We start from the raw sequence: 16,807 nt of genomic DNA, 5'->3' as shown, positions 1-16,807 counted from the left end.
TGGCGCGATCTCGGCTCACCGCAACCTCTGCCTCCTGGGTTCAGGCAATTCTCTTGCCTCAGCCTCCTGAGTAGCTGGGATTACAGGCACGCGCCACCATGCCCAGTTAATTTTTTGTATTTTTAGTAGAGACAGGGTTTCACCATGTTGACCAGGATGGCCTCGATCTCTTGACCTCGTGATCCACCCGCCTTGGCCTTCCAGAGTGCTGGGATTACAGGCGTGAGCCACCGCGCCCGACCTTGATTTGTATTTTTCTAATGACCAGTGATGATGAACTTTTTTTCATATGTTTGTTGACTACAAAAATGTCTTATTTTGAGAAGTGTCTGTTCATCTCCATTGCCTACTTTTTGATGGCATTGTTTGTTTTTTTCTTGTAAATTTGTTTAAATTCCTTGTAGATTCTGGATATTAGCCCTTTGTCAGATGGATAGATTGCAAAAAATGTTCTCCCATTCTGTAGGTTGCCTGTTCACTCTGATGATAGTTTCTTTTGCCGTGCAGAGCTCTTTAGTTTAATTACATCCCATTTGTCAATTTTGGCTTTTGTTGTTATTGCTTTTGATGTTTTAGTCATGAAGTCTTCGCCCATGCCTATGTCGTGAATGGTATTGCCTAAGTGTTCTTCTAAAGTTTTTATGGTTTTAGGTCTTATGTTTACATCTTTAATCCATCTTGAGTTAATTTTTGAATACTGTATAAGGATGGGTCCAATTGCAGCTTTCTGCATATGCTAGCCAGTTTTCCCAACGCCATTTATTAAATAGGGAATCCTTTCCCTGTTGCCTGTTTTTGTCAAGTTTGTCAGAGATTTGATGGTTGTAGATGTGTGGCATTATTTCTGAGGCCTTTGTTCTGCTCCATTGATCTGTGTATCTGTTTTGGTACCAGACCAGTCTATTTTGGTTACTGTAGCCTTGTAGAACAGTTTGAAGTCAGGTAGTGTGATACGTTTAGCTTTGTTCTTTTTGCTTAGGATTTTCTTGGCTATACAGGCTCTTTTTTGGTTCCGTATGAAATTTAAAGTGGTTTTTTCTAATTCTGTGAAGAAAGTCAATGGTAGCTTGATGGGGATAGCATTGAATCTATTAATTATTTTGGGCAGTATGGCCATTTTCATGATATTCTTCCTATTCATGAGCATGGAATGTTTTTCCATTTGTTTGTGTCCTCTCTTATTTCCTTGAGCAATGGTTTGAATTCCTGTACACATATACCCTCCCAAGACTAAACCAGGAAGAAGTCGAATTCTGAATAGGCCAATAACAAGTTCTGAAATTGAGGCAGTAATTAATTGCCTACCAACCAACCAAAGTCCAGGACCAGACAGATTCACAGCCACATTCTACCAGAGGTACAAAGAGGAGCTTGTACCATTCCTTCTGAAACTATTCCAAACAATAGAAAAAGAGGGAATCCTCCCTAACTCATTTTATGAGGCCAGCATCATCCTGATACCAAAACCTGGCAGAGACACAACAAAAAAAGAAAATTTTAGGCCAACATCATCAATGAACATTGATGCGAAAATCCTCAATAAAATACTGCCAAACTGAATCCAGCAGCACATCAAAAAGCTTATCCACCATAGTCAAGTCGGCTTCATCCCTGGGATGCAAGACTGGTTCAACATATACAAATTAATAAATGTAATCCATCACATTAATAGAACCAGTGACAAAAACCACATGATCATCTCAATAGATTCTGAAAAAGCCTTCAATAAAAATTCAACACTCCTTCATGCTAAAAACTCTCAATAAACTGGGTATTGATGGAACATATCTCAAAATAATAAGAGCTATTTATGACAAACCCATAACCAATATCATACTGACTGGGCAAAAGCTGGAAGCTTTGCCTTTGAAAACTGGCCCAAGACAAGGATGCCCTCTCTCACCACTCCTATTCAACATAGTACTGGAAGTTCTGGCCAGGGCAGTCAGTCAAGAGAAAGAAATAAAGAATCTTCAGATAGAAAGTGAGGAAGTCAAATTGTCTGTTTGCAGGTGAATGCTTGTATATTAAGGAAACCCCATCATCTCAGCCCAAAATCTTCTTAAGCTGATAAGCAATTTCAAAAAAGTCTCAGGATACAAAATTGACATGCAAAAATCACAAGCATTCCTGTACACTAATAATGGACAGAGAGCCAAATCATGAGTGAACTCCCATTCACAATTGCTACAAAGAGAATAAAATACCTAGGACTACAACTTACAAGGGATGTAAAGGACCTCTTCAAGGAGAATTACAATTTTAGCCATTTTAATAGATGTGTAGTGGTAACTTATTTTGGTTTTAATTAGTTTCCAAATGACTAATTATGTTGAACATCTTTTTATATACTATTTCCTATCCATTTATCTTCTTTGGTGAATTATCTGATCAAACCTCTTGTCTACTGCCTATTAAAAAACAGATTATTTTCTTAATTGTTGAGTTTTGAGATTTCAGTATATATTCTAGATACAATTCCTATGTCAGATATATTCTTGGAAGGTATTGTCTCCCAATCCATGGCTTGCCTTTTAATTATCTTAATAGTATTGAAAAGCAGAAGATTCTAATTAAGAAGTCCATTTTACCAATTTGCTCTTTATGAATTATTCTTTTATGTCATATCTAAAAAATTTTTGCCTAACCCAAGCACACAAAGATTTCTTCCTATGTTTTCTTCTAAAAGTTTATAGATTCAGGGCTGAGCATGGATGGAGGCTCACGCCTGTAATCCCAGCACTTTGAGAAGCCGAAGTGGGCGGATCACCTCCTTGACCAACATGGAGAAACCCTGTCTCTACTAAAAATACAAAATTAGCCAGGTGTGGCATGCCTGTAGTCCCAGCTACTCTGGGGTCTGAGGCAGGAGAATTGCTTGAACCTACGAGGCAGAGGTTGCAGTGAGCTGAGATTGTGCCATTACACTCCAGCCTGGGCAACAACAGTGAAATTCCATCTCAAAAAAAAAAAAAGAAAAAGTGTATAGATTCAGGTGTTGTATTTCCATCTGTGAGACATTTTGAGTTGTTTTTTCTATAGGGCTCAAAGTTTTGTTTGTTTGTTTGTTTTTTAACATACAAATATTCTGTTATTTTGGCATCATTTGTTGAAAAGGCTATCCTTTTCCCACTGCATTGCCTTTGCACCTTTGTTAAAAATCAGTGTACATTTAAGTATACATTTATTTTTAGACTATCCTGTTTACCATTAAATCTACACAATCGAAGCAGTGTATACCATCCTGTTTTGATTAATGTAGATTTGTTATAAGTGAGGCCAAATGATGTTAGCCGTCCTACTTTGTTTTTTCTCAATAGTTGTTTTTGCTCTCTTTCTTTTCTTTTCTTTCTTCTTCAACTTTTATTTTAAATTCTGGGCTACATGTGCTAGATATCCAGGCTTGTTGCTTAGGTAAATGTGTGCTGTGGTAGGTTGCTGCGCAGATCAACCCATCACCTTGGTATTAAGCCTGGCATCCATTAGCTATTCCTCCTGATGCTCTCCCTCCCCCTGTACCTCCCAACAGGCCCCAGTGCATGTTGTTCCACCATATGTCCATGTGTTCTCATCATTCAGCTTCCACTTATAAGTGAGAACATGTGGTGTTTGGTGTTCTGTTCCTGCATTATTGTCAGTTTGCTGACGATAATGGCTTCCAGCTCCATCCGTGTCCCTGCAAAAGACATGATCTCGTTCCTTTTTATGGCTGCGTAGTATTCCATGATGTGTATGTACCAGATTTTCTTTATGCAATCTATCATTAACGGGCATTTAGGTTCATTCTGTGTCTTTGCTGTTGTGAAAAGTGCTGTAGTGAATGTAATCATTCATATATCTTCGTAGCAGAATGATTTATATTCCTTTGGGTATATACCCAGGAATGGGATTACTGGGTCAAATGGTATTTCTGCCTCTAGATTTTCGGGGAATCACCACACTGTCTTTCACAATGGTTGAAATAATGTACACTCCCACCACCAATGTAAAAGCATTCCTTTTTCTCTGCAACCTCGCCAGCATTTGCTGTTTTTTGACTTTTTAATAATCACCATTCTGACTGGTGTGAGATGGTATTTCATTGTGGTTTTGATTTGCATTTCTCTAATGATCAGTGATGTTGAACTTTGGATCAATTTGATCAATTGATCAGTTCTGGATCAATTTTGATTAAATCCTTATTCTTATAGTGCATTATTTTTTCTGTGTCTGTGTGCCTGGTAATTTTTGACTAGATTCTAGGTGCTGGATATTTTTCATTCCCTAGAAATCTTCTTGAGCTTTGTTTAGGGATACAGTTGTTATTTGGAAATAATTTGGCCTGTTTCCTGTTTTGCATTTTGGATTTTTTAGGTGAATCTGGAGGATTGCTCAGTGAGGCAGGATCTTCCTGAGTACTCTACTGAATGCCCTGTGAATTATGAATTTTTCTTGTCTGGCTGGTGTGAACGTTTCCTGTTGCCAGTAGGCTCTTTGTAAGCACCAGGCAGTGATCCCTCCAGTCCTTACATGTGGTTCTTGCCATAGTCTTAGGTAGTTTCTTCACATGCATATACTGCTCAGTACTCTGCTGAATACTAAAGGAGATCCTTTGCAGAACTCTGGGGTTCTCTTTCTGAGCACATCTGTTCTGTCTGGTATACCGTCCTATAAACTGTAGCGCCCCCAGTCTTTCCAGACTCTCAGCCTTATTACTTCAACTTAGGGAGTTCATAGGTGTATGTCTTAATTTTTTCTCTCTGTGCCTTTACCTGAAAATTTTCTTGATACAGTAATCTAGGGGCAATAATGGACTCACCTTGTTTGTTTTCCATCATTTAGCGATTACTATCCTCTGTAATCGCTGTAATTTCAGCCTGCTGTTCATTGTCTTAAAAACCGGTGTTCATGTATTTTGTCCAAAGTTTTTGGTGGCTTTCGGTTTCAGGGTAAGCTTAGTGCCCTTTACTCTATTTTGGCCAGCAGCACTTTTTTTAAAAGTCAATTTCTATTATGTTATTTTTCCTTCTATTTATTGGGCATTCTTAAAATATCCTACTCCATCCTGCCTCATTTTTTTTTACTCATTTGAATATTTGTATATATGTATATTTCCATCTTTTTCTAACAGTTGCCCTTGAGTTTTAACTTATATCTTGTTTATATTTCTTCTAACAACATCTAGAATTAATCATTACTGTACCTTCCCCCTGAACAACATGAAGACTTGTGTACTTTCACTGCCCCATTGCTCAGCCTTATTTTGAACTCGAGGTTCAAAGAGTTAATCTCTCTGTTCATTATTGCTTCTTGCACGCTCCATTCTATTCTCCTAGATTTTTTGCTTTAATTCCTAGAACACGTCCTCTAGGAGTTTCTAGTTGTTGGTCGCTGTACACCTTTCCCTCAACCCCACCCAAATGACCTTGCTTCCTAAGTCAAGGTGAAAGAAAAGATCCTTATGCAAGAAATCTCTTTACCTATAAACTCATTTATTTACCCACTTGATCCCCTGTTTCTCCAGTCTCAGAGAATGCAGCATCCATTGTTCTGTCCAGTGTATTAAAAACGTGCACTTTGAATCAAGAGACCCCCCCGAAACAGGCTTTGTGTGAGCAACGTGCCTGTTTATTCACCTGGGTGCAGGTGGGCTAAGGCGGAAAAGGGCTTTAGCAAAGGGCGGTGGGTTAGGAGTTGGATTTATAGGTTTGGGGTGGACAGTGGAAAGCTACAGAGTAAAGACCAGTTACAGTGGTGGGGGTAGGGGTGAAGAGTATACATTACCATAAGTTCAGTTACAATGGCAGGTGGGGTAAGAGTATTATCATAATAACAGTTAAGATGGCAGGGTGGGGTGAGGGGCTTGTCCGGGGAAGCTCTGCTGGGCGATTGTGGGAGACAATGGCAAACCAATGGTGAACGCAGGCCGGGGGTGGGAGACAATCAGCCTAGGCAAGCAGGACTTCAGACTTTCAGGCTCCAGGATTGCATATGGAGACCTGACACAGTGTTTATCCGTTGACCTGTGCTCTGGATCCTATCTTCTCTGGACTCTTGAACTTTTTCTTTTTTGGTATTTGCATTTACTTATGCTATATATTAAACTTCCTGGTTCCTTTCTCATAGCCGGTAGGTCCCTCTCTGTACTTCCTTTAACTCTTTTTCAATGCCATAGATTCCTTCTGCCAAATACTCTGTATCTCTTCTTCATGTCTTGGTAAAGTCTATTTAAACAAAGGAATAGTCTGTTTTTCTTGTTTGCTTTCTGTTTACTTCTCAATGCATTGCATTCTGGGCTCTGCTCCCCATCACTTCACTAAAAGTAACTTCTTATGTGGCCCTCTTACTGTCCTATAGAGTAGTCCAAAAATAAGACAAGTATTGCTGTGTGACAAACCCCTCTAAACTTTAGTAGCTTAAAACAATTTTTTTATTTCCCTGGAATCAACAGGTTGTCTGCGTGATTGTGCTGCTCTGGCTTGGGCTTTGCTTATCTTATCTAGATTTGTTCATGTGTCTGCAGGTAGCTGACAAGTTGGCTGGAAGCTAGGTTGGCCCCGCTGGGGAGGACTCGGCTCTGCTTCTGTGGTCTCATCACCTATCAGGAGATACCATGCATGCCTTTTACATGGTAGTAACAGTTCCACAAAAAGAAGTGGAGCATGCAAGGCCTCTTGAGGCTTAGGCTTGAAGCTGGCACACTGCTACTGTTTACCAGATTACTGTTAAAGCAAAATGCAAGGCCAGTCCACTTTCAAAGGTTGGAAACTTGTTTCGTGTCCTTTACACAGCTTCTGAAATGTTGATTGGAAATTTCTTTTACGTTCTTTACACAGCTTCTTAAATGTTGATACTCCTAGGAATTTTTTCTTCTGACCCTTTCCATTTTGCCTCACCAACCTCATCTCTTTTTACAGCATGACAAACGGTGCCCTATATGTTGGTGACATCCAAATCAGCAATTGGCAAACTATGGAGACCAGCCTGTGGCCTGTTTTTGTATGGCCCTCTAACTTAGAATGGTTTTTACATTTTTAAAGGGTTCTTTAAAGAAACAACATAGTCACCAACAACTCTAACAACAAAGCAGAGGGATATGCAGCAGAGACTCTGTGTGGCCTTTAAAAAGAATTCTCCCCCATGTTAATCAGTATTTCATTAGTAATCTTTCTTGGGTTATAAAATTCTATCTGTACATGTACAGGATATTTGCGTCAGAGTATTTTGTGGTACTTTAAACTCCATATATACGAAGTTGAGCTCAGTATCTTTGCTTTAAAACTTTATCCTCCTAATTTCATCCACATTCTGCATAGTCTTCTTGTATAATCTAATAATTTTCTTCCCATGCTTAAAATTTATTTGCTATATTAGGACTAGGGTGTAGGCTGAAGCCAGAATGTAGGGGATTAAGGAACAAGTAGATTATAAAAAAGAAGTAACAGTTAAGTTCAGACTCTTGAGAGAGGAGCAGAATGGAATTGTGCATTTGTGTATTTCTGTAAGATACATTCTTATTACAGTCAACTGAGTGGTTTGAAATATTTTATGTGGACATAGGGCTTATAAGAAAATTTAAAAGCTCTAGGCACAAATATAATGTTTACAGAAGATTAAAAAACTCTGAAACAGAATCTTTAATACCAAGATTTTAATGCATTTTCTGATAATCTATATTAATGAGATATTGTAAGTTTTTTAAAAATTATCTTCATAATGGATATTTAATGCAAGTAATTGAATGTAGTACAATTTTAGTATTGGGGAATTAGGAAAGTGTTTAAAAATGCATACATGGAAATTTTATTAAAACTTGAGCCAGGTGCGGTGGCTCACGTCTGTAATCCCAGCCCTTTGGGAGGCCAAGGCAGGTGGATCACGAGGTCAGGAGTTCAAAACCAGCCTGGCCAAGATGGTGAAACCCCATCTGTACTAAAAATAGAAAAATTAGCGGGGGGCGCCTGTAATATGTTTCAGTTATGGGGTGGGATTTTGCATTAACTTTTAAGAACATCTTGACAAAGAATCATTATATAACTACAGTTAACCCTCGAACAACACAGGGTGGGGGTTAGAGTCAACAGCCCTTTGCATAGGCAAAAATTCACACACAACTTTTTACTGCCCCAAAAGTTAACTGCTAGTAGTCTACCGTTGACCCAGACATCTTACCAATAACATAGTCAACTAGTACATATTTTGTATATGTGTTATATACTGTATTCTTACAGTAAGCCAGAGAAAATAAAATGTTATGTGGAAAATCATAAGGAAGAGAAAATACCTACACGGTACTGTATTTATTGATACTGTAAATTTATGTTGTCTGTTACAAGATGAATAGTCTGTCTGAAATGGTGGCAACCACAGTGGCAAACCTCAGTCTATGGTACATTTCAAACAGTTCACCTTTTTCTTGTAATATCATGACTTTTCTTTGCTCCTTGGGAGCACTTTCAGATTGCTAGTGGCATTTCATGTGAGTCCCATGGTGTTATTCAAGGTCTACACTACTGCACCAAACACGATAAAAAACACACAAGAACTATGAAAGTTCACTTTTTACAGCAATATGCAATTTACTGAAGACACAGACATGATTAGTGTCACAGGATGTTTTAAGTGGATACTTACAACACGTGAGCTCACTGCATGGCAACAAGAGGTGACTGTGAAATTATTACAGTAGTAAAGTGTGCTACAATTAATCGTACACATTTATGATTTAATACTACATCTTTACATTTGTTTACATTTCTCTTGGCTATCAGTGGCACCGTGTATATCTGTGTATGTGTAAGTTTTGGTACATTTTAACTTTTTCTAATAGATTTGTAAATATTTCATGATACTAAAGGTTAAAATAGACTAGTATCTACACATACGTTATTCATTCATGACACACCGGACTCTTTCTCAATATTTTCTCTATTTGTAGGCCATGTGGCTTGTCTATGAGTTTTTCCACATTGTTGCAAATATTAAAAGTCATTTCAATATATTTATGTTTAAATATTCACGAGTGGACCCATGGGGTTCAAATCTGTGTTGTTCAAGGATTAAATGTTTTATGATTTGAAAAAGGTTTTTCTGTGTACCACATTTTTAAAAGGTGTTCTATAAAATCATCTTGAATAACAAAGTAGTTACAAACTTACAAGTTCCACACCATAAAGAAAACAGGAGTTAAATGAAGGTTTGTTTAGCTTCCATGTGGTTTGGTTTTTATTCATGGAAAGGACAAACAGTGGGAGCAGATTATGAGACAGAGGAATAAGAAGTTAAGCATGGATAGTATTAACTAATTGCAGTGATTGAAGAAGTAGTGAACTTGAGAAAGTTATAGTAGTACTTCTGCTTCATGGAAGAAGATTCAACTATAACTTCACCACTGTGGCCAGCCATCTTTCTTGAGACCACAATGAAATGAAAGAAGAGAAATATTTATAAACAGGAATAAACATAATAATAGAAAGATTTGGAGGCAAGCGGGATGTAATAATGAACAAGAGATTTCAACAAATTGGCAGAACACAGTGTGTCTGGGAATGGCTGCGTAGGGATTACAGAAAAGGTAACTGACGGAATTCCCGAGAGATTTTGGGTTCATAAACAATAGATACAAGCAAACAAATATATGAAAAATAGAACAAAAACCAGCTACTTATTGAGGGTCATTATATGAAATGTGGGCTCTACCTGAAATCCTTATGTGCCACCTCCATCCCTGGCATTTACCACTAGGAATAACTATACAGCTCTTTTGTAAAAAAATCAGTTTCATTTAGGAAAGTAAAAGATTTCAGTAGGGATGTCAGTTTCCCAGAATAAAGTCTCCCTTCATTCTGAAATTTGGCCAGGTCCACTGTCCCACAATACCTATTCCTGATTCTGAAACAAAGCCTACCAGTTAGCCCACATTTCCTCAAAGCATTCTACACAGAAATCATCCCGTCAATATTCCCACTCAGGGGACAGAATTAGTGACAATTAGGTCTATTCAGTGGACAATAACGCTATTGAGTAGAGGAAACCCATGCTAGCTACCCACAACTTTAAAGTACAGATAATTTAATAGTGGTTGACTACCACAGTGGAATATCATATAGAAATGCAAATAAATGATACACTGTTACATACAACAACATGGTTGAATCCTGCGCTACAGAAGCTAGATGTGAGAATACAATTACATTTAATTAATATATTAAATATACCAATAGGCAAAATAAGCTCATAGTAATTGGGAGAGGCTGTCAGATGGTAAATGTGTTAAAAATTCAAAAAAGTACTTACCCTGAAAGTTAATATATTGGTTTCTTTTTTTTGTGTGGGGGGGTGGGAATTATGATTGGGTAAGATACATGGAACATATTGTTCTGACTGTGGGTTATACAAATGTTCTCTGCAATAAGGAGAACATTTATGCTTTTCTGTACACATGTTAAGTTTCACAGTAAAAAAAAAATACAGTCAAAAAAGAGATCCCACAGGAGACAGACAATTCTATAGATAAACATTTTTAATTCTCTGTTTTAGTCAAAAACCTCTGAGAAGATATATTCATAAAATAAAAATAGGATGCTATGAAAGGAAGCAATTAGAGAATGAAAAAAGGGTTCAGATTAAAAGTATGATTGCTGACATTAAAGCTTTAGTGGAGAGACTAAAGATAAAATTGATTTAATAAAGTTCTTGGAATATACAGGAAGACTAAAAGACTAAAATTTGAGAGAAAAGAATAATAGAAACTCAGTACAGGAGGTCCAGTTTCCAATTAACGAGCCATTCAGAAGAGAGAGCTCAGAAAGTGGAGTACAGAAATTAATCAAAGGAATAGTAGAAAAGATTTTTCCCAGAGCTGTAAGATAATGATCTTTCTTTTGGAAAGTGCCTAGCACAATGACTGTAGGAACAAACAAATAAAAAAAAGACTTTACCTAGATCTAATCAATGTTTAAGTGAAGATTGTAAACCTTGGAGAAGAGAGTTGAGTGTGAGGAAGTAGGACTGGGAACATATTAAGCCTGTTAAAAAATATAATATCAGATTTCTTATCAATTATACTGGATGTGAGAAGGTATTAGAATGGTACTTCCAAGAAGCTCGGAGGGAAAATTATTTCCAACCTTGAATTTGATACCAATATGAAATAGAATTGAGAGAGCATAACAATAACGTTTTCAGACGAAAAGGTTTACATCCCACACACTCTTCTGTGGGAAGTTATTTCAGAATGTGATTCAGTAAAACAGTTATAGACAGAGACACAGGACTGAAGAAACAATGGGCCTAACTCTGGAAAGCAAGAAAAGAGAGGCGTGAAGATGACAGCTGTGGAGTATGCCCAGAAAATGACCAGGTTGAGAGGAAGGTCCCTAGAGGAACGAGGAGCGAAGGGTGACATAGCATAAGTAGCATGGTTGAGAGGCCAGGATACAGTAAATGGGGAGGAAATTGATGGGACACAATAGGAAAGCAGTTGGAAAATCTGGAAAAAACAAAAAGCTATACAAGAAAGTCATAGTTAAAATATTAGGACAATTACAATGCAGCATAATTTTATGCAGTTGGTGATGTCTAAGACAAGACTGGGCAGTTGATAAGGTGGTAATGTCACTGAATTGAGTCAAGATATTGTGACATAACCACAAAAATGAGGTGGTAATTGATGGGAATATTTTGTCATAATTGTTTTGATAACATACATGTTTTTAAATAGTGCCTCTTCAAATGCAAAATCACTGCTCTCTTATTCATTACCAAATAACGTGCCCAAAAGGCACCACTAACTTTTACCCCATCCCAAATGCCCATTAAATGTAAGGGACTCTCCCTATCTACTCTATTCATTTCTGTATTAATATTTTACAAGTTGTGTGTTAACTTTTATGATTTTTTGTGATTATAAAATGTGTCAATCTGTTAGACTTAATTTAGCTCCTAACTATAATCTGTTGTATAAATCCATCATATATTACCATCATTATAAAATTTGTAAATGTAAGTATGATGAGTATGGAAAGCTATTCAAAATTTAATTGTGAATTTCTTGTGCTATCTGAAATTTAGAATAAGACATCTTATTATAGCCCTGTCTTCTCCTCCTCCAAGTGACTTCTATAATACCCAGTCACTTAATGTTTGAGATTCAGGAAGATTTCTTAAAGCAGAGGTGTGCTGTTAGATATTTAGATGGAAAATAAAGAATATCATTAAACTAACAAATCTTAGTTGAAAGCAAATGGCTTTTTTTTTTTCTTTCCTGAGACAGAGTCTCATTTTATTGCCCAGTCTGGAGTACAGGGTTGTGATCTTGGCCCAGTGCAACCTCTGCCTTCTAGGTACAAGGGATTCTCATGCCTCAGCCTCCCAAGTAGCTGGGATTACAGGTGTTCACCACCACACCTCTCTAATTTTTGTATTTTTAATAGAGATGGGTTTTTACCATGTTGGCCAGGCTGGTCTAGAACTCCTGACCTCAAGTGATATGCTCGCCTCAGCCTCTCAGAGTGCTTAGATTTACAGGTGTGAGCCACCACACCCAGCTGCAAATGGCCATTTTATATGATGTTCGAAACCTGGCAAAACAAACCTGTGGTGGTGATAGAAATTTAAAAAAAAAAAAAAAAAAAAGGTTATCATTGGGGGTTGGGTATTGACTGTGAAGGCCACATGAGGAAAATTTGTATGATGCCAGAAATGTCTATAATTTTATCTTGGTGGTGGTTTTGTTGGTGTATACATATGTAAACATCAGAATTATACACTTAGGATTAAATAAAAAAGAAGTGAGAAGTAATAGCATTTGAGATGAGGTGAAAGTAAATTATGGGCATATTGCCTAAAGTGAATGATAGCTCTTTTCCCCCATGTGTTAACTTTCTACACAAAAGATGATTTTTAATAGTATACGTTACATGTATCCACATGACTGTAAGTGTCTAAAGTTAAAATTGAAGGGCTCCTTCCTTAGAGCATTGCTTGAGCCCAGAGTTTGAGATCAGATCTTTTCTTTTCTATATGTACACCAACATTCTTTAAACACACATTTTTAGAAGTATCAAACTATGTAATTCTGAAATTTGCTCTCCCTGCCCACTCAACAGCATAATAGACATCTTTTAGTGTCAGATTATAGATTCACCTTGATTCTCTTTAATGATTGTGCAGTCCTCCACAGTATGTTTATATTGTAACTTCTCCTCCTCCCTAAACATTTCAGGTTATTTTTAGTTTCTTACTAATGAAAATAATTCTCATTAACTTTTATTACGTCTATATTTGTATATTTCTGTAAATATTGTTGTAATTCCAGAACTACAATTTTTAGGTTAAATTTTGGTAGCTACTCCAAAATTGTCCTTCAATTTCAGCAATGGGGACCATAATCTTGTCAACATTGGATATTATCAGTCTTAATGTTTGCTGATCTAATAGACAAAAATTGAATCTCATTGTTTTAGTTTGCTTTTCTCTGGTCAGTGGTGGAATTGGGCATCTTTTCTTAGGTTAATTACCAATTGGTGTTTCTTTTTTTGTTAATTGTGTGTACCCTATTTTAATTTTCCCTATTTGCCAGGAGTTGTAGTTTATGACAGTAATCCTTTTCTTGTTAGGAATGTTGCAAATTTCTTCTCCATTTCTTGTCTTTTAAATTTGTCTTTTAGCTTTACCGTATGAAACTATCTATTCTTCCTTTATGACTCCTTCATTTTGTATTTTTCTTAAAATCATTTACTTAGGAGGACCAGATATGTTCTTATATTTTGTTCTGGAAACTTATTCTTTGTGTTTTACTAATAAATAATTAATCATTCACAAATGTATTTTGTGAGCTAAATATATGAAAATTAGCATTTTCCCCCAAAATGAATAGCCAATTTTTGCTACAAAACACTAAATAATCTATCTTTTTCTCACCAATTTAAAAGCCAGGGATAGTACTGTATGAATGAGTGAATGAGGATTATATAAAACATAATTTTTTTTTTTTAATGCAGAGAAGAGGATGTCAGTTTTGAAACAGAGTTGGAAGTATAGGGCAGGGTTTGTAGAAGGTCAGGGATAAAGGAGTGGTTGCTTGGAAGCTGTAGTGTCGAATTGGATAGGTTTAAAAGTATAGGTCAGATGAAATAAGAATGTATCTAGGACAAATATAGGCATACCCATATGCTTATATATTTATCTCTATGCTTTGCTTTATTGCACTTTGCAGATATTTCAGGGTTTGGCGTGTGTGTGTGTTTGCAGATTGCAGATTTGTGATAACCCTGTGCTGAGCAAGTCTACCAGCACCATTCTTTTGACAGCATGTACTTGCCTTGTGTCTCTGGGTTGCATTTTGGCCATTCTTGCAATATTTCAAATTTTTTCCTTAGTATTATGTAATTAGGGATCTTTGATATTACTATAGTACTTGTTTTGGGCAGCATGAACAGCACCCATGTAGAATGACAAACTTAATAAATGTTGTGTGCTCTACCAACTGGCCATTTCCCTGTCTCTCTCTTTTGACCTCCCTATTCCTTGAAACATAACAATATTGATATAAGGCCAATTAATAACCCTACAATGTATGCCTAGTATGCGTTAATAAATATAAATGCTTCAATGGCCTCTTAAGTATTCCAAGTAAAAGAGTCGCATGCCTGTCACTTCACATCAATAGCTAGATATAATCAAGCTTAGGGAGGAAGGCATGTGGAAAGCCAAGACAGGCCAAAGGCTAAGCCTCTTGCACCAGTTAGGAGGTTGTGAAAGGAAAGGAAAAGTTCTTGAAGGAAATTGAAAGTACTATGCCAGTGAACACATGTGTAATGAGAAAACAAAGCAGCCATATTGCAGATATGGGAAAAATCTCAATGGTCTGGGTGGAAGATCTAACCAGCCGCAACATTCCCTTAAGCCAAAGCCTAACCCAGAGCAAGGCCCTAACTTTCTTTAATTCTGTGAATGCTAAGAGAGGTGAGGAAGCTGCAGGAGAAGAGTTTGAGGCTTATAGAGGTGGGTTTACGAGGTTTAAGGTAGGAAGCTGCCTCTCAAACATGAACGTGACAGGTGAAGCAGCAAGTGCTGATATAGAAACTGCAGCATGGGATCCAGAAGATCTAGCCAAGTTAATTGATGAAGGTGTCTACACTAAACAGATTTTCAGTGTAGATGAAACAGGTTTCTACTGGAAGAAGATGTCATCTCACAGCTAAAAGAAGTCAATGCTTGGCTTTCAAGGACAGGCTGACTCTTTTTGGGGGCTAATGCAGCTGATGATTTTTAGTGGAAGCCAGTGCCAATTTACCATTCTGAAAATCCTAGCGCCTTTAAGAATTTCACTACATGTATTCTCTGTGTGGCCTGTAAATGGAACAACGAAGTTCAGATGACAACACATCTGTTGATGGCAGAGTTTAAAGCCCACTGTTGAGACCTGCTAAGCACAAAAGATCTCTTTCAAAATATTACTGCTCATTGACAGTGCATCTGGTCACCCATTTTCTGTGGTGAAGATACCCAAGGAGATTAATGTTTTCATGCCTGCTAACACAACATCCATTCTGCTGTCCATGGGGCAAAGGGTGATTAAGACTCTCAAGTCTTATTATTTGAGGAATGCATTTTGTAAGGCTACAGCTGCCATAGGTAGTGATTCCACTAACAGATATCAGCAAAGTAAATGGAAAACCTCTGGAAAGGATTCACTATTCTAGATGCCCATAAGAACATTTGTGATTCGTGGGAGGAGGTCAGAGTATCAACATTAACAGGAGTTTGGAAGAATTTGATTCCAGTCCTGTTGGGTGATTTTGAGGGATTCAAACTCAAGCGGGGTGAGTAACTGTAGATATGATGGAAATAGCAAAGAAGTGGAGCCTGAAGATGGCACTGAATTACTGCAGTCTTATGATAAGACTTGAACAAATGAGGAATTGCTTCTTACAGATGAGCAAAGAAAGTGGTTTCTTGAGATGGAATCTACTCCTGGTGAAGAAGCTGTGAACATGGTCGAAATGACAATAATCATTTAGAATACCACATAAACTTAGTTGACAAAGCAGTGTCAGGATATGAGGAGGTGAATCCAAGTTTGAAAGAATTTCACTGTGGATAAAATGCTACTAAACAGTATCACATGCTACATTACAGAGACATCTTTCATCTTACAGAGAAATCAAATAGGAAGAATCAATCAGTGCAGGAGACTATTGTTGTCTCATTTTAAGAAATTAACCCACCCACCCCAACCTTCAGCAGCTACTACCCCAGTCAGTGAGCAGCCATCATCATCAAGGCAAGACCATCCACCAGCAAAGAGTATGACTTGCCGAAAGCCTCAGATGATCATTTGCATTTTTAACAATAAAGTATTTTTTAAATTAAGATATGAACATTGTTTATTTAAACATAATGCTGTCAATACAATTTTTATACCTACTGGGATAACAAAAAGTTTTTATGGCTAACTTCGTTGCAATATTTGCTACATTGCAGTAGTCTGGAAACAAACTTGCAGTATCTCTAAGGTATGCCTGTATGTACTTAAATTTGTATAAACAGTAATCTAGGATAGCAGGTCAACATGCAAGGCTATATTATAAAGGAATTCTTGGGTTATTTTTCTTTTTGTAGATGTATTTTAATTTATTATTATGGCTTAGGAATTACCATTAACTATCGGATAATAACATGTTTAAGAGTGAGCTCTTTTTGCTTAACATCAGATTTAAGTTGAGCTTTCATACTTAGTCCTAATTTATTTATTTAAAGCTATTAATATATAAAGGGTGATTATCAATTCTGGAAAAGCTTGGCTCTATTGCAATGTACAAAC

At 37.1% G+C, this 16,807-nt stretch overlaps 1 protein-coding gene across 1 annotated transcript in view; it reads left to right on the top strand.

Moving 5' to 3' along the window:
- Positions 1 to 16,807, top strand: part of MAN1A2 (mannosidase alpha class 1A member 2) — a 162,360-nt gene that overhangs the window by 107,544 nt on the left and 38,009 nt on the right. The window lies entirely within an intron of this gene.

This window comes from Cebus imitator, unplaced genomic scaffold, assembly GCF_001604975.1.
Source record: "Cebus imitator isolate Cc_AM_T3 unplaced genomic scaffold, Cebus_imitator-1.0 Scaffold32, whole genome shotgun sequence".
Lineage (NCBI taxonomy): Eukaryota > Metazoa > Chordata > Mammalia > Primates > Cebidae > Cebus > Cebus imitator.
Note: the sequence above shows the minus strand (reverse complement) of the source record. Positions and strands in the feature narration are given on the sequence as shown.